Source organism: Zingiber officinale, chromosome 1A, assembly GCF_018446385.1.
Source record: "Zingiber officinale cultivar Zhangliang chromosome 1A, Zo_v1.1, whole genome shotgun sequence".
Lineage (NCBI taxonomy): Eukaryota > Viridiplantae > Streptophyta > Magnoliopsida > Zingiberales > Zingiberaceae > Zingiber > Zingiber officinale.
The window spans coordinates 172288004-172310272 of record NC_055987.1 but is presented as its reverse complement, the minus strand read 5'-3'; positions in this window follow the sequence as shown (position 1 = coordinate 172310272).

The window sequence follows — 22269 nt, the reverse complement described above, 5'->3', positions numbered from 1 at the left end:
TCTATCAGTTGCCAAAAAGTTACTCCGGTTGCCCATAAGCTCCAGTCGCCCCAACCTAGCTATGATCACTTAGATCCTCTAACTTCATTCATCGAGAGTTATCACTAGCCAGTCACCCGGACTCCTTTTAGTTGCCAGAAATCGTCAAACTTTGCTTTCCTGCAATGGTTATGCGTAATGAATATGATAGAATATATTAAGTTATTTGCACTTGATAGATGTCTATTTCCCAATTGACCATCTAGCGTGAATTGTCAAGTTTCAACTCCTAGCTAATTCTACTTGGACTTATTTTCCAAGATTCAGCTCCGAGTTTACTCCACTTAGAATTGTTTGCTAAGTTTTAGCTCCCAACTTACTCCACTTGGACTTGTTTGCCAAGCTTTTGTTGGGAATTTTTGGATACAAAATGTATATTTTCGATAAAACACACAGTAGAAGCAAAACTATTTTCTCAAAAAAAAATTACACATCTCAAATAAACAAGATCATATATGTGTAAGATATAAACGTAGATCAATAGGTTATATAGAAGTTATACCTTTATGATAATATTCAAATAAAAATAAATCACCAAGTAAGCTAATGTGCGTAGATTTTATACACTTGTTTAGCATGTTTTGATGCACATTCTTATGTTCTATACATGCTTTATTTATGCACTTTCAGGCTCCTTGCTTTGCTTTTAGTATAATTATTCTTCTTTGTTCGGAGATATGCTCTTGTGTGTTTTATACTTTCAGGAGTCGAATTTCGAAAAGAATTGATGTTCATAGCCAATTCTACGATCAAACGAAGGAAAATAACATCGGCAATAAGCGCCACATGGCCTTGCAAAGGGGAATGGACCTGACCGTGTGGTGATGACAGGGTCGTGCAACATCAACAACAAGGGAGAGTGCCTAGGCCGTGTGGAAATGACACGCGCGGTGCCACCTCTTCAAGCCAGCCAGTACATGACCGTGTATGACTACACGGTCGTGCAACCTTTCCAGAGCCAAAAAAATGACATGGCCGTGTGTGCCACACGGCCATGCAACACTTCCAGAGACAAAAATTGGCTAGGCTATGTGGATTTGTACGGTCATGCAAGCAGACAGAGGCAGAGCATGGCACGGCCGTGTGAGGGTCACACGCCCGTGTGACCTTGGCCGAGAAGAGGAATGCCCTGGTCATGTGGATCTCACATGGCCGTGTCCTGGGTCGTGTGGCGCCCAAAGCCCCTCTTCTATATATAGGGCTTCTCCTCTTTGAAAAAGGGAGGCTCTCCCTTTTGGGGAGATGAGTTCTTGGGCACGATTTCCATTGATTAGGAGGCATTTTCTGTCCAAGATTCGACTACAAGAGCGATGGATTAGCTCCGAAGATCACTCTTCATATTGAGATAAGCGTTCCTTTCTAGCTTCTTGGTTTGGATCGGAATGTCTTCAATCCTCTTGTCTTCGGTTCTTTTCTTATTTTCTATGGAGTAGATTCTTTTGTTCTAGGATGGAGGGAGTATTTGTGATGCAAATTGATGTAAGATTCATGTATTTGTCATCTTCTTGATTCAAGGATGTTGTTATGTTTTATATCAACCAATCTTGTATGGATTGTTGTGTTTTGAGCCCTAATACCATTCTTCATTGGTTGTTTATGTTTCTTGTGGAATCTGTTGGTGCAGCGGGATCGGCAAGAGGGGGGTGAATTGCCTGCAAACAAAAAGTGTACCCTCCTCAAACTTTCAACTCTAAAATAAAGCAACACAAGAGTAATTAAATTAACTAACAGAAACAAAGAGAGACGACTCAGCGGTTTTGACTTGGTTACAACCAAGATGGTTGTTAATCCAAGGCGGTGGAAAGGCGCACTAAAAGAGTCTCCTTCTCTGAAGGCGGAGTAGCCTTTTACACTTTGAATGCTCAGAATTTGCTTGGAAATAAAAGTACAGAGTTGATCTTTTTGTTGCTGTTCGAGGCCCTTTTATGTAGGGGTTCCAGAGCTTATCAAATCACCTGATCTTCGGGATCAGGTTTTGACTTGAGAGGGATCGATCGACCGATCCCCAGGTTCGGTCAACCAAACCTGCGTACTTGGCCAGCCTTCCGTCCAGATGTAGTCTGTGTGGATCGAGCCTACGTTCAGTCGACCTATCCCATTGTTCGGTCGACCGATTAGCCAACGGTCTTTCCTTGAGCTGGCCTGATCAGAATGCTTGACTGAGTCTTGGGTTTATCTCTAGTTCGGTCGACCGATCAGAGGGTCCAGGCGACCGATCAGCCAACAGCTGGTTACTGACGTGTCTGCTGATGTGTCACCAACGGCTGCCTTCTGTTGATAGGGGTTTGGTCGACCGATCATGGCGTTTGGTCGACCGAACACTTGTCAAGTCAACTCCAGGTTGACTTGCTCTGGTTTGGTTTGCTTGGGTGATTTCGGCCAACCAAAATAGGGCTCACCCGAACCCAATTCCTGGCCTTCTCCTCGAGTAGTCTTCCGTCCCGGCTTTACGTCCCTCAAACGTCGTGCACATTCTTCACGCCCACCGGTGTACTCTTCCGCAGCTCTCTCGTCCTTCAGACGCACCGAGCCCGTCGACTCCCTTCCCGTGCTGTCCTTCTCGCTAGCTGCGTCTTTTGCTCGACTTCCTGCGCTCCTAAGCTCCTGCACACTTAGACACAGGGATCCGACAAATAGGACCTAACCTAAACTTGGTTGATCACATCAAAACAACCACGGGGTCCAACAGAATCTTTTAGAAGAATTTTCTAGATTGCATTGCCGCGGGGCATCATGGTAGGACTACCCCATTAAATGGCCATTTAGGGGATTGCTTTGAGGGGGTGAAGCATGAATCTATAAAGAAGTAGGATGGATTGATGTGCTGAATTCTATATCTTTATATGGATTGATTAGTGATACTTTTCTATGTCATGTGACCGCGGGGCGTCGTGACAGGGCTACCCCATTAAACGGGCTTCATAGGGATCATTACTATTTGATTGCTTATGGTTTAGATAAGAGTCCTTGATCGATGTTTTCTGCAGGAAATAATCGTTGACTTCTTGCAAACATATTCCAATTGAGGATAGGATTGGTAGATCGCTTTACATTATTGAGTATCACAAAGAAACCAAATCTCCTAGAACCATCACAAAACTAAGTTTCTACACTTAACTTTGACTTTAAATCCTTAGTTGTTTCTTAGGACATATAATCTCCTATTTGATTGTTTAGCTAATTCGCTTTTGAGACATTTTTAGTGATTATAACTAGTTCCTGTGGATTCGATATTCTTTTATTACTGACGATATAACCGTATACTTGCGGTGACGTAACTAAGCCTCACAAGACTTGCCTCTATTATTATCCATTTCGAGATATCTTCAAGATGACTTCACAAGCCATAAGTTGCACTTCCACTTTGTAACGACCCGACCCCTTGGCCCTTTGGGCGGCCCAACTGGCGGTCACAATGGCGGCTCAACTGGCGACCCCTTATGTCGTCGACCGACGACCCTCGGGCGTGTGCTGTTACTCACAATGTCTTCCCACCCCTGGCCAGTGGATTTTTGCCTTTCTCAGGATTCGAACTCTAGACCTCCAGGCTAAGTACTAGAGTTTATGAATCCTGGTAGCTCACGCCCCAGGTAGTCCCTATCCGAATAAAATTTCAGCAGTATCTCCCTTGTACGGGTGACAATCTGAACCATTTCTACAGACACAATATACCTCAGCCACAGGCGGTTGGAATATACACACAACTACGCAGTTTATATGCAGCCTACTCGGCTGATACAATAAAAATACAACCACGCAGTTATATGTAAATCTAACATCCCACTCGGCTGTAGCAAAACCAAATACAGTGGAAATATAGTGGACAACACATACAAACTAAAAACGAAGACTGCTAACCGGCTAGGCTTACACCACACAACAAAACAACACTCCAGAAACAAAACCAGAACACAAAGCTAAATACACAAATTTCATATACCAAAATAAAAATAAACAAAAGTGGAGACAGGTCTTCTGATGTGACATGGGGACCGGCAAACGGGATACTCCAAGCGACTCCATAAACAACCTGGTACTTGAAAAGATAGTGTCCACGGGGGTGAGTTCAACAACTCAGCAGATACCTAGTTGACATGTATAGTAAACTATAACAAATAGTAATAACTATGGAGTACAGTCTCCTGGAGAAAAGCTAGAAATGCACAAAAGAAAAGACTGAAGAGAACTGTACTCACCAGGGCCTCCTATCAGAATAGTTAGGTCGTCAGACTGAGAGTATCATAAATCCTGTATGCATGTCAAACATATGTGATCCTGTCCGAATGCTGAATCAACGGACGTTGGGCACGTGACGCTCTCCAAACTAATGACGTGGATCTCCGATCGGTCGTAGGGATCTCCGGTGAACCTGCAAAGAAGTCGGGCCGGGAAGGGGTTCCCGGCGACGACCCTCCGACGCTCAAGTCAGGCAAGAGGAAATGCAGAAGTGGCTTCGAAGATGCGAGAATGCGTGATCGCGTACCTTCGTCGAAGTATGAGGGCTCTTCTATAGAGCTGTGGGGAGGCTTGTGCACACTTACCGAGGTGTACACGTGTCGTTTCCCATACCGTAGTATGGGCTTGTCAGAGGAACATGCCTGACACCATACTGCTATAGTCTGATCACCTCTCCGATGGGACAGCAGAACCTTCCGTTGTACGATTCTGCGTATGGCCTAGTCGTTGAACATGCCTGCTATCAGAAGATGTTTCCCGATGTCCCTTAATCCTTGTCTTTTCTGTTCCTGAGCCGAGCGTCCGGCTGCTCGGCAGGTACCTTTGGTCTGACCGGATCGACTCCCGGTCGTGCGCTCGGCGGAGGCTGTTCACAGTATTGCTGCTTTATGCCTTTGGCCGAGCGGGCTACCCGCTTGGCCATACGACCCTGTTCAACATGAGCGTCGGAACCCCGACTCCCCGTCGGGGTGTCTTTGCTTCCGTTCGGAACTTTCGGCCGGTCGCCCCAATCTTTATCCGCTCGGCCAAACCTCTGGTTGACTTTTTACCTTTCAACCTCCACGTGGCGTTGACTTTGCTTAAAGGGGGGGTCCCCCATCCTCACTGTCGGATCACTTCGGATCACTTGCCTCCCCTTCAAGTCTAGTCGAAGGAGGCGATTAGTCCGACTGACTGGACCACCAGTTACGCCGAGCGGCGTCTCTAAGAAACCATCCCCCGCTCGGCACGTGTGGAGGTTGCTATGGCCTCAGTCAACGCCACCTTCCCTCGGATCTCCTCGGAATTTGCGTCAATCTCCGCCATTAAGGGCGAGCATGCACTCTGCGCCTCGTTAAGGCGCTCATTAAATGCTCTCCTGTGGTGGAATGCCACGTGACATTGCTGTCATCATCGTACGGCGGCGGTGCCTCGGGTGATGAGATCGAGACGGTTTGAAATGGACGGCGTGATGCGTGCTCCGATTCTCGTGACCTGAATCCAACGGTGGAGGCCGCTCGGGCTCAACCCTATAAAGCCTTCGCTTTCTCCGCCTTCGCCGCATTTCTGCTCTCGCGTGCCCAGAAGCTTTGGCATTTCATTGCTCCGGCAGCTTCGGTTCTCTTTTTCCGATGATCCCGCGTTCTTCGTCGATCCTCCTTCTTCTCTGTAAGGCTCTTTTTCTGTTCTATCTCTAGTTCTTGTGTTTTCTTTGCCCTTCTTTTCCCGAGTTTTGGTCCTCGGGGCACTGTTTCGTTTGCCATCTTCTTTCTTCTATCCTCTGCCTTTCGTCGCCTTTTTTGGTTTCGTCCGCTCGGTCAATAGCTAGTTCCTCTCAGCCTCAAGACCAAACCCTCGGCCCATGGTATACTACCATGGAGTCGCGCTTCGATCGACGCGACGCCGATATTCTGATGGATAATTTTGACATCCCATCTGACTTCGAAATTATTTTACCCTCTCCCTCCGCTCGTCCACACAAACCGCCGCGCGGAGCTTTTTGTGTTTTCCGCGACCAGTTCACAGCCGGTCTGCGATTTCCCATTCATCCCTTCATCATTGAAGTTTGCAACTTTTTCGGTATTCCGCTCGGAAGTCTAGTCCCCAACACTTTCCGCCTTTTATGCGGCGTTGTCATCCTGTTTAAAATCCATAATATCCCCCTCCGACTAGAGGTCTTTTACTATTTCTATTACCCCAAACAGTCCGAGCTGGGCACTTACATGTTCCAAGCTCGGCCCGGGTTAGTTTTCTTCAATAAACTGCCCTCTTCTAAAAAGCATTGGAAAGAATTTTATTTCTATCTTCGTATGCCCGAGCGGGCCTCCTTCCGGACGCAGTGGCAGATCGGGCCACCAACCTCACCAGAGCTCAAAAGGTTCAAAACCCGACCGGACTATCTTCATGCCACCAACATGCTAGCCGGTCTGAGGTTTGACATCAATAAGTTCCTGCCTGAAGGGGTGATGTATATATTCGGCCTGAGTCCGATCAGGACCCCCCTCCCGAGCGGCTTCGGTAAGAATCTTGCTTGTACATTTGCCTTGATTGCTAACTGATTTTCTCCTTTTTCCTTTGCAGCAAACATTGTAATGGAGTCGGTGATGGCTGGAATTTTGAAGAGGAAGGCGGCGGCGCTCGAGGCCGCGGCGGCCAAAGAAATGGAGATGCTTGGCATTCAGCCGGTCGGCTCTAATGAAGGGGAGAGCGACACAAATGCTGGGTAGTCAGCCGCTTAGGATTCTCTCCCGGAGCCAGCAGCTGGGGCAACTTCTAGTCAAGAGCCTTCCGTCCAGGAGGAAGGCTCCGCCCCAGAAGAAGAACGCCCTCTTCGACAAAAGAGGCGCCGAGCGAAGACAACGCTTCGATCAGCCACTTCTGCCGTCCAGCCTTCCGAGCGGACCACCGCCGGTTCTCGCGGCAAAGCCCCAGCGGTGGAGGCTATTTCGTCCGATCAGACCCCCTCGCAATTAGACGCATCCGCGGACCCTCTCGAGGCCATTCCAGTCAGCACCCTTCCACCCGCTCCCCGCCGAGTCGAGCGTTCGGCCATTCTGTCCCAATTTTCTGTGCCGGCCTCCGATCCTTCCCCGGCTTCTACCCAGACGACCCTCGGTCGGCGCCGCACCGTCCGAGTCTCCCTGCATTTCCCCACCAAGGAATTAATGCCCAAAGCCGATCGACCAACTACGCCCGAACACATGATCACAATGAAGGGGCCCTTAGCCGAGATGTGGGTCGACGCTCGGGCGCGCGTCGCAATGATTCCCCTCAGCAATCTGGCCAACAGCCACATGCAGCGGGCCACGGGGGTAAGTTTATTTTCTTAAGTCCTTTATGCATTCTTTCCGATCGACCATTAACAATCTTTCTTTTGTCAGAGATGGGTGGAGGAGATAGCCGTCTGCAACCGGCTAGCCATGGTGGACGAGGAGCTAAAGCGGCTAAGGAGTTTGGGTGGTCCGCCCGGCTCCCAAGGCCCCTCCTACGCCGAGCTGCAGAGAGAGCTCAAAAAGACCCAAGCTTTGCTGGCGGCAGAGCAAAAGAAAACGACCGACCAGGCGCATACTTTGTCCGAGCTCGATCGATAGGTCAAATCACTTGACCGGAAAATAAGCCTGGTGACCGAGTGGAAGAAGACTGCTATCTCCGATCTGGAGAAGAAGAATGTCGAGGCTAGGGGCTTGGAGCATCGAGTTAAGGAGCTAATGGAGCAGCTCGACGGTGAGAAGGCGAGCCGCTCGGCCGAGGTGATTAAATATAAAGAAGAATTGAAGACTTTGCAGGAATCCCTCACAGCCTCCCAAGCGGCCTTTAAAGAATATCAAGACGCTGAGCCTGGCCGAGTCGCAGCCCTAAGGCTGAATTACATCCGTTCGGAAGTGTTCTCGGAGAAAGTCTGCGAACGGATATACACTGCCTTCGAGCTCGCTATGACTGCCACCACAACTTATTTAAAGTCCAAGGGTCATCTCGCCGACTCTGTCCTCATCCCGGCTCGAGATCAGGCGACGCTCCTCGGCACCATCCCCCAAGACATTTATGATTTCCTCGAGTAGAAATTCTTATGTAATTCGGCCGCTCAGTAAAACACTTATCCAATTTTGTAATTCGGCCGCTCGGCCTTAATTTCTTTAATGCTATCCTCCTACTTGCTTTTGCGTTTGCTAATCAATATAAGTGTTGTCCGCTCGGCTCGCCAACTACCATTCATGTTCTTTTGCTTCTCCTCGTTATTCGCCTCGTTATTCACCTCTCATCCCACCTTTCTTGTGTTCGAAAGGGGTTTTTTACGAAGTAATTTGCGTAGCTAGTCCGCTCGGCGGAATATATCCTGTTTCGCAAACGGGATTTTCTCCAGATGTTCACGAAGTACTTTTGGTTACTTGTATGATCGGCCAATCCATTTGATGAGTCGACCTCTTTGTTGTCTTCTTCCGGCCGGAGGGTTTATAGTCACCGGCGCGACTCTCGATTTTTAACGTCGGAGCTCGACGGTCTTCCGGCCAGAGGGTTTATAGTCGTCGGCTCGACTCTCGATTTTTAACGTCGGAGCTCGACGGTCTTCCACTCGGAGGGTTTATAGTCGCCGGCTCGACTCTCGATTTTTAACGTCGGAGCTCGACGGTCTTCCGCTCGGAGGGTTTATAGTCCCTGGCTCGACTCTCGATTTTTAACGTCGGATCTCGACGGTCTTCCACTCGGAGGGTTTATAATCACCGGCTCGACTCTCGATTTTTAACGTCGGAGCTCGACGGTCTTCCGCTCAGAGGGTTTAGAGTCGCCGGCTCGACTCTCGATTTTTAACGTCGGAGCTTGACAGTCTTCCGCTCGGAGGGTTTATAGTCGCCTGCGCGACTCTTGATTTTTAACGTCGGAGCTTGATGGTCTTCCGCTTAGAGGGTTTATAGTCGTCGGCGCGACTCTCGATTTTTAACGTCGGAGCTCGACGGTCTTCCGCTTGGAGGGATTATAGTCGCCAGCTCGACTCTCGATTTTTAACGTCGGAGCTCGACGGTATTCCGCTCGGAGGGTTTATAGTCGCCGGCTCGACTCTCGATTTTTAACGTCGGAGCTCGACGGTCTTCCGCCCGGAGGGTTTATAGTCGCCGGCGCGACTCTCGATTTTTAACGTCGGAGCTCGACGGTCTTCCGCTCGGAGGGTTTATAATCGCCGGCTTGACTCTCGATTTTTAACGTTGGACCTCGACGGTCTTCCGCTCGGAGGGTTTATAGTCGTCGGCTCGACTCTCAATTTTTAACGTCGGAGCTCGATGGTCTTCCGGCCGGAGGGTTTATAGTAGCCGGCGCGCCTCTCGATTTTTAATGTCGGAGCGAGACGGTCTTCCCCTCGGAGGGTTTATAGTCGTCGGCTCGACTCTCGATTTTTAACCTCGGAGCTTGACGACTTTCTGCTCGGAGGGTTTATAGTCGCCGGCTCGACTCCCGATTTTTAACGTTGGAGCTCGACGGTCTTCCGGCCGGAGGGTTTATAGTCGCCGGCGCGACTGTTGATTTTTAACGTCGGAGCTCGACGGTCTTCCGGCCGGAGGGTTTATAGTCGCCGGAGCGACTATCGATTTTTAACATCGGAGCTCGACGGCCTTTAAGGCTAATTTCAACACTGCCGTTCGGCGAAGATTGCCAAATTCGTTATCTTATCATTTTGCTTCCTGCATTAAAAGAACACAGGCGACCAAGAGATACACAAAATGAATTACATCAGCGCACCTCTCACCCAGCTCGGTACGGCTAGAGATGATTTGCGCTCCATGGTAGATCCAGCCGCCGTCCGTCTTCATCTTCCAAATAATAAGCACCCGAGCGGAGCTTTTCGATGACTTTGAAGGGACCCGCCCAAGGAGCCTCCAGCTTTCCCACGTCCCCGACCGGCTTTACTTTCTTCCACACTAGGTCGCCGACCTGGAACGCTCTCGGGATCACGCGCCGGTTGTAATTCTGCTTCATCCTCTACCGGTACGCCATCAGCTGGACGGACGCCTTGGCTCGTTCTTCGTCGATTAAGTCCAACTCCATGTTCCTCCGCTCGGCGTTATCACCATCATAATTCTGGATCTGGACGGACTCGACGCCGACTTCAACCGGGATAACCGCTTCACCGTCGTACACTAAATGGAACGGCGTGACGCCCGTTCCTTCCTTTGGAGTCGTGCGGATAGCCCATAGGACGCCTGACAGCTAGTCCACCCAACTTCCTCCTATGTGGTCAAGTCGAGCCTGAAGAATTCTGAGTATTTCTCTGTTGGTTACTTCCGCTTGGCCGTTGCTTTGGGGATACGCCACAGAAGTAAAGTGTTGTTCGATGCCATAATTTTGCACCATTCTTCGAGCTGCTTCCCGGCGAACTGCCGTCCGTTATCAAATACGAGTCAGCGTGGAATGCCGAACTGACAGATTATATGCTGCCAGATAAATTTCTTGACCATCTACTCGGTGATCTTGGCTAGTGGCTCGGCCTCCACCCATTTGGAAAAATAGTTGACCGCCACCAGCAGAAACTTTCGCTGACCACTCGCCATAGGGAACGGACCCACGATATCCATTCCCCACTGATCGAACGGACATGACACTGAAGATGCTTTCATTTCCTCCGCCGGTCGGTGGGAGACGTTGTGATACTTCTTGCAGGAAAGGCACGTCGCGACGGTCCGAGCGGCGTCTGTTTGCAGGGTTGGCCAGAAGTATCCGGCCAGCAAGATCTTCCTGGCCAGCGATCATCCGCCCGGACGTCCTCCGCACGATCCTTGGTGCACTTCGTGGAGGATGTACTCCACATCCTCCGAGCTCACACACTTCAACAGTGGACTGGAGAAAGCCTTCTTGTAGAGTTGGTCTCCAATGAGCGTGAACCGACCGGCTCTCCTCCTTAATAGCTGGGCTGTTTCCCGATCGGATGGTGTTGCCCCCGATCGAAGAAACTCCATGATGGTTGTCCTCCAATCGCTCGGAAACGTGAGGCCCTCCATCCGGTCGACGTGCGCCACCAAAGATACTTGTTCAATTGGCTGCTGGATGACGACCGATGATATTGAACTTGCGAGTTTGGCTAACTCATCTGCCGCCTGATTTTCCGCTCGGGGTATCTTCTGGATAATGACTTCTCTGAAGTTGGCCTTGAGCTTTTCGAAGGCTTCAGCGTAGAGTTTGAGTCGAGCGTTGTTAATCTCAAAAGTGCCCGAGAGCTGTTGGGCAGCCAGCTGAGAGTCGGAATGGAGCATCACCCGACCGGCCCCAACATGCCAGGCGGCTTGCAAGCCGGCTATGAGCGCCTCATACTCTGCTTCATTATTGATGGCTTTGTAGTTAAGCCGGACGGATAGGTGCATCCTTTCTTCTTGGGGAGAGAGTAATAGCACGCCAATCCCGCTCCCGAGCTGAGTGGATGATCCGTCTACAAATATTTTTCACATAGCTTCGGGCTCTGGCTTTTGCACTTCGGTGACAAAATCTGCCAAGGACTGTGCCTTTATCGCCGAACGGGGTTGATACTGAATGTCAAATTCGCTCAACTCCGTTGTCCATTTGATGAGCCGTCCGGACGCTTCTGGGTTCAACAGCACTCTTCCCAATGAGCTATTTGTCCGGACGATGATTGTATGTGCCAAGAAATAAGGACGAAGTCGCCGAGCGGCGAGGACCAAAGCAAAAGCCAGCTTCTCAAGCCCAGTGTAGCGAGATTCAACGTCTTTTAAAATATGTCTCAAGAAGTACACTGGTTGTTCCTCTCCGCTCGTCCTCACTAATGCTGAGCCTACTGCCTGCTCGGTTGAAGATAAATAAATATAGAGCGGCTCACCTACAACTGGCTTGGCTAGCACGGGCAAAGAGTTCAGATATGTCTTCAGTTCTTCAAACGCCCGATCGCATTCTTCATCCCAATGAAACTTAGTAGCTTTGCGCAAGATTTTGAAAAACGGGAGGCTCCGATCGGCCATCTTCGAGATGAATCTTGACAATGCTGTTATCCAACCGGTCAAGCGCTGTACTTCCCTTAGATTTCTTGGGGGCGACATATCTTGTAATGCTTTCACCTTGCTGGGATTTGCCTCGATGCCCCGCTCGGTCACTATATATCCCAAGAAACGTCCGCCTTTTGCTCCGAACAGACACTTCTGAGGATTCAGCTTAACTCCATACTTCCTCAGCGTTCAGAAAGTCTCCTCCATGTCTTTAAAGAGGTCGGTCGCTCGGACGGACTTGATGAGAATATCATCCACATATACTTTCAAATTTCGCCCGATCTGCTCCTTGAACACTTTGTTCATCAAGCGCTGGTAAGTTGCTCCCGCGTTCTTCAGTCCGAACGACATCACATTGTAGCAGTAAGTGCCGTCGGCTGTAACGAAGCTGACCTTCTCTTGATCTTCTCGGGCGAGCGGCACTTGATGGTAGCCCTGATAGGCGTCGAGCATGCATATCAACTCGCAGCCGGCTGTGGAGTCCACCAGTTGATCGATCCGGGGCAGAGGATAAAAATCCTTTGGGCATGCTTTGTTGAGATCCCGGAAATCGATGCAAACTCTCCACTTGTTGCCCGGCTTGGAGACTAGTACCACGTTCGCCAGCCAGCTCGGGAACTGGACCTCGCGTATGTGGCCGGCCTCCAGGAGCTTCTCGACCTCCGCTCGGATGATGACATTTTGTTCGGCGCTGAAGTCCCTCTTCCTTTGCTTCATCGGTCGAGCGTTCGGTCGGACGTGGAGCTCGTGCTGCGCTATACTTGGCGAAATTCCGGGCAGCTCATGATGAAGACATCACAGTTTCTCTGGAGACATTTGATCACTTCCTTTTTCTGACTTGCCTCCATATCGGCCGCAATGAATGTGGTGGCCTCCGATTGGGTCGGGTGAATCTGCACTTCCTCTTTTTCTTCATAAACCAAAGAGGGTGGTTTTTCGGTTATGGCGTTCACCTCAATCCGCGGCGTCTTCCGAGCGGAATTAGCTTCAGCTCAGACTATCTCGACGTAGCATCGCCGAGCCGCCAGCTGGTCTCCTCGTACTTCTCCCACTTTATCCTCCACCGGGAACTTGATTTTCTGGTGGAAGGTGGAGACGGCCGCTCGGAACTCGCTGAGCGCCGGTCGCCCCATGATAACATTGTATGCTGAAGGAGAGTCGACCACGACGAAGTTGGCAGTCCTCGTCCTTCTGAGCGGCTCCTCTCCTAGCGAAATAGCCAGTCGGACCTGTCCGACCGGCAGAACTTCATTGCCCGTAAACCCGTAGAGGGGGGTTGTCATGGGCAGCAGCTCGACTCGATCAATTTGCAGTTGGTCGAAGGCTTTTTTGAATATAATATTGACCGAGCTTCCTGTATCGATGAAAACGTGGTGAATAGTATAGTTAGCTATTACCGCTTTGATGAGGAGAGCGTCGTCATGTGGCACTTTGACTCCCTCCAAGTCCCTGGGCCCGAAACTGATTTCGGGGCCACTCGCCCGTTCTTGGCTGCAGCCGACCGCATGGATCTGAAGCTTCCTGACGCTCGCCTTCCTTGCTTTGTTGGAGTCGCCTTCGGTCGGCCCGCCAGCGATGATGTTGATTTCGCCTCGGGAAGTGTTACTTCTATTTTCTTCTTCCCGAGCGGATGGCCTAGGCCGCTCCCTAGACACCCGAGGATTGTCCTCGTGCCTCTGAGGGTAATGTCGTTCGGGAGACTGATGTTGTCGCCTGTCGGGTATCCGCCGATAAGCCTCATGATGTCGTTGTCGCTTGTCGGATGATGGTGATCGATGCCGGCTACTCCAAGGAGCGGGGTGGGTGATCAGGGGGAGGCTTCGGCAATCCCGTGTGTTATGCGTGTCGGTCCGGTGGAAGGAGCAAAACATAGGGGTCCATACCTTCTTCTTTGGTTTGGGCCGCTCGGCAGATATCTCTTGGACTGCTTGGGACCTCGCGTGGTGAGGGCGGACTGCTTCGGCCCTCGGACCTCTAGGCGGCTCCTGGCGATTGACAGGCTTCCGCTCGGCAGGAGCTAGTCGCTCAGTTGGAACTTCTTTTCTCCGGACCGCCTGGGCTTCCTCCACATTAATGTACTCGTTGGCCCGGTGTAACATATGATCGTAATCTCGAGGCGGTTTTCAAATGAGTGACCGGAAGAAATCACCGTCCACGAGGCCTTGCGTGAACGCATTCATCATCATTTCTGAGGTGGCCGTTGAAATATCCATGGCCACTTGGTTGAATCGTTGGATGTATGCTCTGAGTGACTCCCTTGGCTCTTGCTTGATGGCGAATAAGCTGACACTAGTCTTCTGGTAACGCCAACTGCTTGCAAAATGGTGGAGGAAGGTCGTGCAGAACTCCTTGAAACTTGTAATGGATCCGTCCGGCAGCCTCCGAAACCACCGTTGCGCCGATCCCGAGAGGGTGGTAAGGAACACCCGGCACTTTACTCCATCTGTGTATTGATGTAGGGTAGCCGTGTTGTCGAACTTACCGAGATGATCATCCGGGTCGGTGGTTCCGTTGTACTCACCGATCGCCGGGGGCACATAGTGCTTCGGTAGAGGGTCCCGCAGGATGACCTCTGAAAATTGTCGATTAATCCGCTCGGGGGAGGCGTCCGTTCGGGGGCCCTTGCCTTTTCTGTTGTCTCGTAGAGGCGCCTCGTCGGACGAAGATCCTCGATCACGGTTAACTATTGCGACTTCAGGAGGTGTACGAAATAGGGCCCGATGGAATGGAACCATGGTCGGTGGTGCTTCCGCTCGGCCTCCTGACCCGGACATCGCTTGTTGCTCGATCCGCTCGGCTTGCGCCTTCTGTTTTTGTTGTTCCACAAGCTTAGCTGCTCTTGCCTCGATCAGAGCGTCGAGGTCCTCCGTGGAGAGCGTCACCGTATGCGGTCGTCCAACTTCGTCCATTGCTTCCGCTCGGATGCAGGTGCGTTCCCACAGACGACGCTAATTTGATCTTGTCCGAACGCTGAATCAATGGACGCTGGGCATGTGGCGCTCTCCAAACTAATGACGTGTATCTCCGGCCGGTCGTAGGGATCTCCGGCGAACCTACAAAGAAGTCGGGCCGGGAAGGGGTTCCCGGCGATGACCCTCCGACGCTCAAGTCAGGCAAGAGGAAATGCAGAAGTGGCTTCGAAGATGCGAGAATGCGTGATCGCGTACCTTCCTCGAAATATGAGGGCTCTTATATAGAGTTGTGGGGAGGTTTGTGCACACTTACAGAGGTGTACACGTGTCGTTTCCCATACCGTAGTATGGGCTTGTCAGAGGAACATACCTGACACCATACTGCTACAGTCTGATCACCTCTCCGATGAGACAGCAGAACCTTCCGTTGTACGATTCTGCGTATGGCCTGGTCGTCGAACATGCCTGCTATCAGAAGATGTTTCCCGATGTCCCTTAATCCTTGTCTTTTCTGTTCCTGCGCCGAGCGTCCGGCCGCTCGGCAGGTACCTTTGGTCTGACCGGATCAACTCCCAGTCGTGCGCTCGGCGGAGGCTGTTCACAATATTGCTGCTTTATGCCTTCGGCCGAGCGGGCTACCCGCTTGGCCATACGACCCTGTTCAACATGAGCGTCGGAACCCCGACTCCCCGTCGGGGTGTCTTTGCTTCCGTTCGGAACTTTCGGCCGGTCGCCCCAATCTTTATCCGCTCGGCCAAACCTCTAGTTGACCTTTTACCTTTCAACCTCCACGTGGCGTTGACTCTGCTTAAAGGGGGGTCCCCCATCCTCACTGCCGGATCAATATGCATCCATCCAAATACAGCATATAAGTGCAGCAAACACAATCAGTAAATGCATAATGCATATGATGCCAATGTCATAGTCACCCCTGACGCCAGTCAGTCATCTCACACACGATGGTGAGGCCGAGTAGGTAGGGCTGTGACAACCGTGCACTCTGCCATCACTGCTCCTGATGAATGACCGAGTGGACGGGATGCTGTCGGAGTACACCTATCCTCCTACCCCAAATCATAAGTGGGATAGCTCAATGCTCTCATCTCCCTGAGCCAGTCCAGAGGAGGGATCTCTGCCAGCTACCACGCTGCGTCACACTACCCATGAGCGGACCAACGGAGCCAAACAGAGCAAACTGTCTGCCGACTACCACGCTGCGCCTCTAAACCAACGGAGTTTAACAGAGCAAAACTGTCTGCCGGCTACCACGCTGAGTCACCAGACCAGCGGAGCCTAACAGCAGAACTGTCACACACCTGCTTGATATACCACTAACCCATGAGTGGTGGTCTGTGAAGATCTATGTAACTAGCGATGTGCTCAACAATAATGGAGCCAACTATCGCACAACATGCAATCATGCGAATGGTGCATGACACTAAGCATGGCAAAATCCTGAATAGCATAGCAATATCCATATATATATATAAAATGTGTACTCTAGCATCAATGGTCAGATTTGAAGATCTAAGGTACACAAGTCAGGTATGGTATAAATAAAAACCTAGGTCCTAAACATAATAATGCATGGTATGTCACTGCCTCTATGAGCATATATATAATCATGTGGGTACCAATATAAAAATGCATAACAAGTGAGCAAACAAGCATGTAACAGGTATCTGGTAGTGACATACCGAAATAAGAACGAACATAATTATTACTAAAAGTTATAACTTACTAAACATATCAACATGACATTATCAAAGATAAGTCAAGGTACCCGCCTCAAATAGCAGGTCCAATCTAGTCAAATCCAATGTCGAGATGCCCGTCTCACGTCAAAGTCCTGTGTCACCAAATATATATATATGGATAGCTAAATAAAATCCCCTACACTAATTTAGGGTAAAACCCTAATCATATAACATTAACCCTACCTAATTCAATATATATACCAGATCTATGAAACAAAAACTCACTTGTTGAAACCCTTACACTGATCGGATCAAAGATGGATATCAAGAAAACAACCACGCGTTCAGTGCTATGAGGGTCAGAATCCAACAACTTCACACTATTGTCCACTGGCAATTGGACAACAAATTCCAAATCTCACTAATTGAAAATCCTTACAATAGCATACTAAAATCTACATGTAACGCCCAAAAATTCTCAAAACTATTTTAGAAATATTCTATGATTTTTCTGGAATTTTAGGATATTTTTACAGAATTTTTAGAGTAACGGAAGTAGCAAAAACAAATAGAAAACGAAAACAACCTAAGCGGGAATTGAACCCGAGACCTACGGTTTACGGATAATGTTAGTAACCAGTTGAACCCAGCAGGGCCGTGCTGAAAGGAAAGGGAGGCAATTAAATTTATATTAGAGTTGGGCTGAAGTTACCCACTTAATATAAATAGAAAATTTAAGTGGGGTTTGGTTTATTTTTAATTGGTTCGGTAATTTCTCCTCCTCACCCTAACCTCACGCCGCACCTCTCCCTCTTCTTCTTCCTCTCGGCGCTAATCCTAGGGTTCCCTCCCTAGGGCCCCAAGGTCATCTTCCGGTGACAACTCCGGCACGAGGACGCTCTTCTTCGCGAGAGGAACGCATAGACGTGAGAAGATTGTCGAAGGGGTCGTCTCCACCGGAATTCTAGCGAATAGAATTGTAAGGAAATTAGCATACGAGGTAAGAAACCCCTCACCTGTAGTATAAGTAGCTTCCGTGTGAATTCCATGTTTTAGTTAGTAGTATATAGCTTTTCGGCACAAAGGATGCAAATTAGCGCATACCAAGTGTTCGATTAAATTACTAGCACAGTTAAAATGCAACTTAGGCATTTTAATAGCTCAGTAAATGCAATAGAAGCATTTAAATAGTTTAGTTAGCCTTGCCACAGCATATATGAGACTACGGTCCAATGGGTGGGCACCCACAGTCGCCTCTAGGTTCAGATAACCTAGTAGAAGCAAGGTAAATTAATTAGCCATGATTCAGTATTTTATTTTCAGTAGTGGCACTATACAGGATTAGATATCCATTGGGCTGGGCTCCCATAGTCGGTCCCTAGGTTTAGATAACCTAGTAAACCTTGCTAAATTCAGGATTTGCAACCCCGGGTTTAATTGAGGATGCGCGCATAGCATGTACAGTTGTCGGGCCCATTAGCAGTATGATTATGTATTTTAATCTATTATATTATAGTTTTTTTCAAAACTCACAAAGATCAGTTATGTTAGTTGAGTTTGAATTCAGTTCCAGACTAGTTTAATTCATGTTCAGCTCAGTTTTTCTTGTTGTTACACATGATAGTTATGGTTAGCTTTGTATGCCATGCTTTGGTGTTCATGTTCAGCTTTTATTACACATGTTTAGATGATAGTATGCCATGACTAGCTTTGATTTCTATGTATGATAACATGTCATGTTTCAGTCTAATCAGTGCACTTTCAAATAGTATGTTTTAAAAGCATATTGCATCGAATGCATGTTTTAGTGAGGTAGATGGTTTCTTACTAAGCGAAAGCTTATAGATACTTTCTTTTCCTTATACTGCAGATAAGGGTAAAGGAAAGATGGACTAGCGGAGGCTGGAGGACAATGCTACGAAGATGTGTGTGGGCAGGAACTTGGAAAGAAGATCTTAGGGAACTCTAGCAAGCTTTGTTTAAATATTAGTACTTTTTAGTGTTTTAGCAATTTGCACTTTAGTATGTTGATCGCTATGAATTAGTTAACCATGCACTCTATTATGCTTAGAACATTGTTCTTTATGATGTTAGAATGTTAGTTATGGTTGTTAGAGTGTTTCCTAACCATCTTAGAACATATAATGTGATTGAGGCACGAAATAGTGCTGAAATCAGGGGTTCTGATTCGAAATCAGAAACCCAGATCGATCTACAGATTGATCAGAATTGGGTTGTGCCACTGGATCGGTCAGCCGACCGATCCAGTCGCGAACAGAGAGTTAGCGTCTGTTGTGGATCGGTCAGCACAGAAGCTCACTGATCGGTCAGCCGACCGATCAGTGAGCCACTAGATCGGTCTACCGACCGATCAGTGTACTCTTGGATCAGTCGGTAGACCGATCCAACTGCATACAGAAACAATATAGCTTATGGATCGGTCAGCCGACCGATCCAGAGTTTTTCTCCGTGCCAGTATCAAGCTGGATCGATCACTGGATCGATCCGACAGCCCAATCGATTCATGGATCGATTGAAATGCCTGATTACAGCTAGCAGGACATCCGAGAGGCATAGATTATCTTCCCTAGCATGTGTACAACTCCTAGGTACACCTAGAATATTAAGTTCAGATTTTACAGTAATCAGTTTAGTAAAATTTTAATCAATCCAGATTTCTGCAATAGTAATTTAGCACAGCATAATGTAGCGATCGGCCTTACAGCCTAGTCAGTAGAAGGCGGGTCGTTACACTACATCACTGTTGTAGTTAACAAGACCATTACCTGACCTTCTTCTCCGGTGATGGTAGCAAGCAGCAGTGGCTGGAATGCTCTTCTATCAGCCCACTGCCGAAAACCCTAGGTCAGTGCTGGAGATTGTGAGGCTGACCCTGTGGTATCCAACCAAAATCCCAAATTTTCTACTAAGTAACCCCATACCTTCAAGATCACAGTTAGGGCACCGAGTCGAGAATTAAGTCACGGTGTGGAGATGGCCAGCGCTGGTCTCGTGCGGCGGCGATGCTCTCCAGAGAAAGAGGGGAAGATCGGACGGCTGTGGTCCCAAATCTAGGACACGGTGGTCGGCCTCGGCACGCAGATCAGAAGAGAGGAAGGGCGGCGGCGCTAGGATCTCCACGGCGAGGGGCGACGGGCAGAGGAGGGGGTTCGGGCAGTGGCGAGAAGTGGCTGTCGGAGGAGGAAGGGAAGAATTGGTCGATGGTGGCTCAAAGGTCGCCGGCGGTAATGGATCTATTGGTCGGCTTAGACCTCACAGCATCTAGGGTACAAAAGAAGGGGAAGAGGAGAAGGAAGGGGATCGGCGTGGGAGAAGTAGGGAACCGCCGCGTGCGGTTAGGGCACGGGCGTGAGAGGAGGCTCGGCGTGCGAGAAGTGGCGTCAGGTGAGAGCTTCGGCAGGGGAGAAAGGAAACGAAGAATTAAAAGAAAATAAAGGAAAAAGAAATATAAATATAAACATTTCCTCGTTTAAATGGGATAACTTAAACAAGCTTTTCCGGGGTCCAAATTTTATCCCCGTAAACTCGTCCATACGAGCTCCAAAAATTCTCGAATTTTTTTTAAAAATTCCGAAAAATTCCCTTATTATTATTTTCCATTTTCGGTATTTTACACACTTAGCACTAGCCAAATCAAAGAAATGTCACAATTTGAGAGAGACCAGTGGCACAGAAATCGACGGCACGAGGGGCTGGCCGGCCAAAACTAGTAGAAAAAATAGAACCCTCTTTAATTTTGTTCATGGGGAGGTCTTTTATATCTCTTCATTAAGACTTAAGGAACAAGATCAAGCCCATATCACATATGTAGGCCTGACTCGCCTACAAGAGGCATGAACAAAATCTCAAGCCCATGTTGCATGAGTAAGCATGACTCGCCTATAAAAGGTGTGGCCAAAATCACTTTTGGCATAACAAATATTTTTCATATTTACCCTTTGTCTAATACAACCAGATTTAATCTCTCTCTCTCTTTTGAGAATTTTATTCTCTAACTTATTTTTATGTCTTTAAGGTATACTCGTAGTACGTGTGATCCAATAGGTTTCAGATTATATTGGTCATTCATAATTGACTATTAATTATGAATAGATTATAAGTTACACCTAGTAGAACATTATGACCTCAAATTATCAAAAAATCATAGTTGACTTTAGAACATATTTTGAACCCTTCAGTAGCTACAGTTATCAGTACTTTTATTTCTTTCACTCATCTTATACCAACTTAGTTCAGGACATAGTCTATATATTAGTCCCTACTAGGCTGACTACGTCACACCTAGTCTAAGTTGTAGTTCCTTGTCTTGTGTATTCAAATTTCTCAAAAGAAAAACACATGTCAAAGAAGGCTATCCTCTTAACATGTTTGCTTTAGCCAAACACTTATGAGTAATAATTCTGACAAGAGGTCATACGGTATATATTTCCTTATAAAAGGAGTGATGAATTCTCTATGAGTTATTCAAACACTTTGCGGCATATTGACTTATACATAATCATCCTAGAACTACACCTCCTAGGAGATGTTTAACTAAGATGTTAATGTATATGTTGGGGTTGCAAGGTTGCAAACATAGTTCCACATTGAAAACACATAGGAAAGATCATGAGTTTATAAGAAAAAGATATCTCCATTAGCATGAGGCCTTTTGGGTAGAGCCCAAGAGCAAAATCATGAGGCTTAGGCCTAAAGTGGACAATATCATACCATTGTGGAGATATCTAAATTCTTTTCGATCTTACAATTGGAATCAGAGTAAAGTCGCTCTTCACCCGACTAACCGCCGAAAGAAGTACGAACCAAAGCCATGATCCAAGATTGAACCATGTGGGTGAAACCTTGAACGAAGTAAGGGAAGCCCTGAGCAAGTCAAAAGTGACCCGATGCTTGAGGGGAGGCTTTGAGCAGGTCAAGAGTGACTCGATGCTTGAGGGGGCCCTAAGCAAGTCAAAAGTGATGCGATACTTGAGGGGGACCCTGTGGTCCTTTGTTTGAGGGAGAATTGTTGGGGTTGCAAGGTTGCAAACATAGTTCCATATTGAAAACACATGAGAAAGATCATAGATTTATAAGCAAAAGATATCTCCATTGGCATGATTCCTTTTGGGTAGAGCCCAAGAGCAAAACCATGAGGACTTAGGCCTAAAGTGGATAATATTATATCATTGTGGAGATATCTAAATTATTTTCGATCCTATAGTATAAGCATCTATGACCAAGATAACTTGAATATTTCAAATCTAAGGACACTTACACTTGAGTTGCAATGAGATCTTCATTAATATATAAAGAACCATATAAAGTATGATAACAGGTCACATCCGATAAACTGGTTACCCTTAACTAACATCTACATGATTGGATAAACCTATGAGTATAACATGTGCTACTCTCATAGAATTGACAATGTCTAATATCATCAATTCATTGACTATGGAAGATTTCAATACGTACATAATTACATATGATGAGATACCCACTAATTATAATCTAATCACAATTTCTCTCAGGCTATGCTTTGTATTGTGGACTTTATTAATTGAGTTTAAAATCAAATTACATACATATAGAATATACACTGAAATAGTGAATTTTATTTATCAAATAACTAAGACAATGTTTAAGGTGATTGCCTTTAGAATACCTCTCAAATATAACATAAGAGTATTTAGCCTAAAGTCA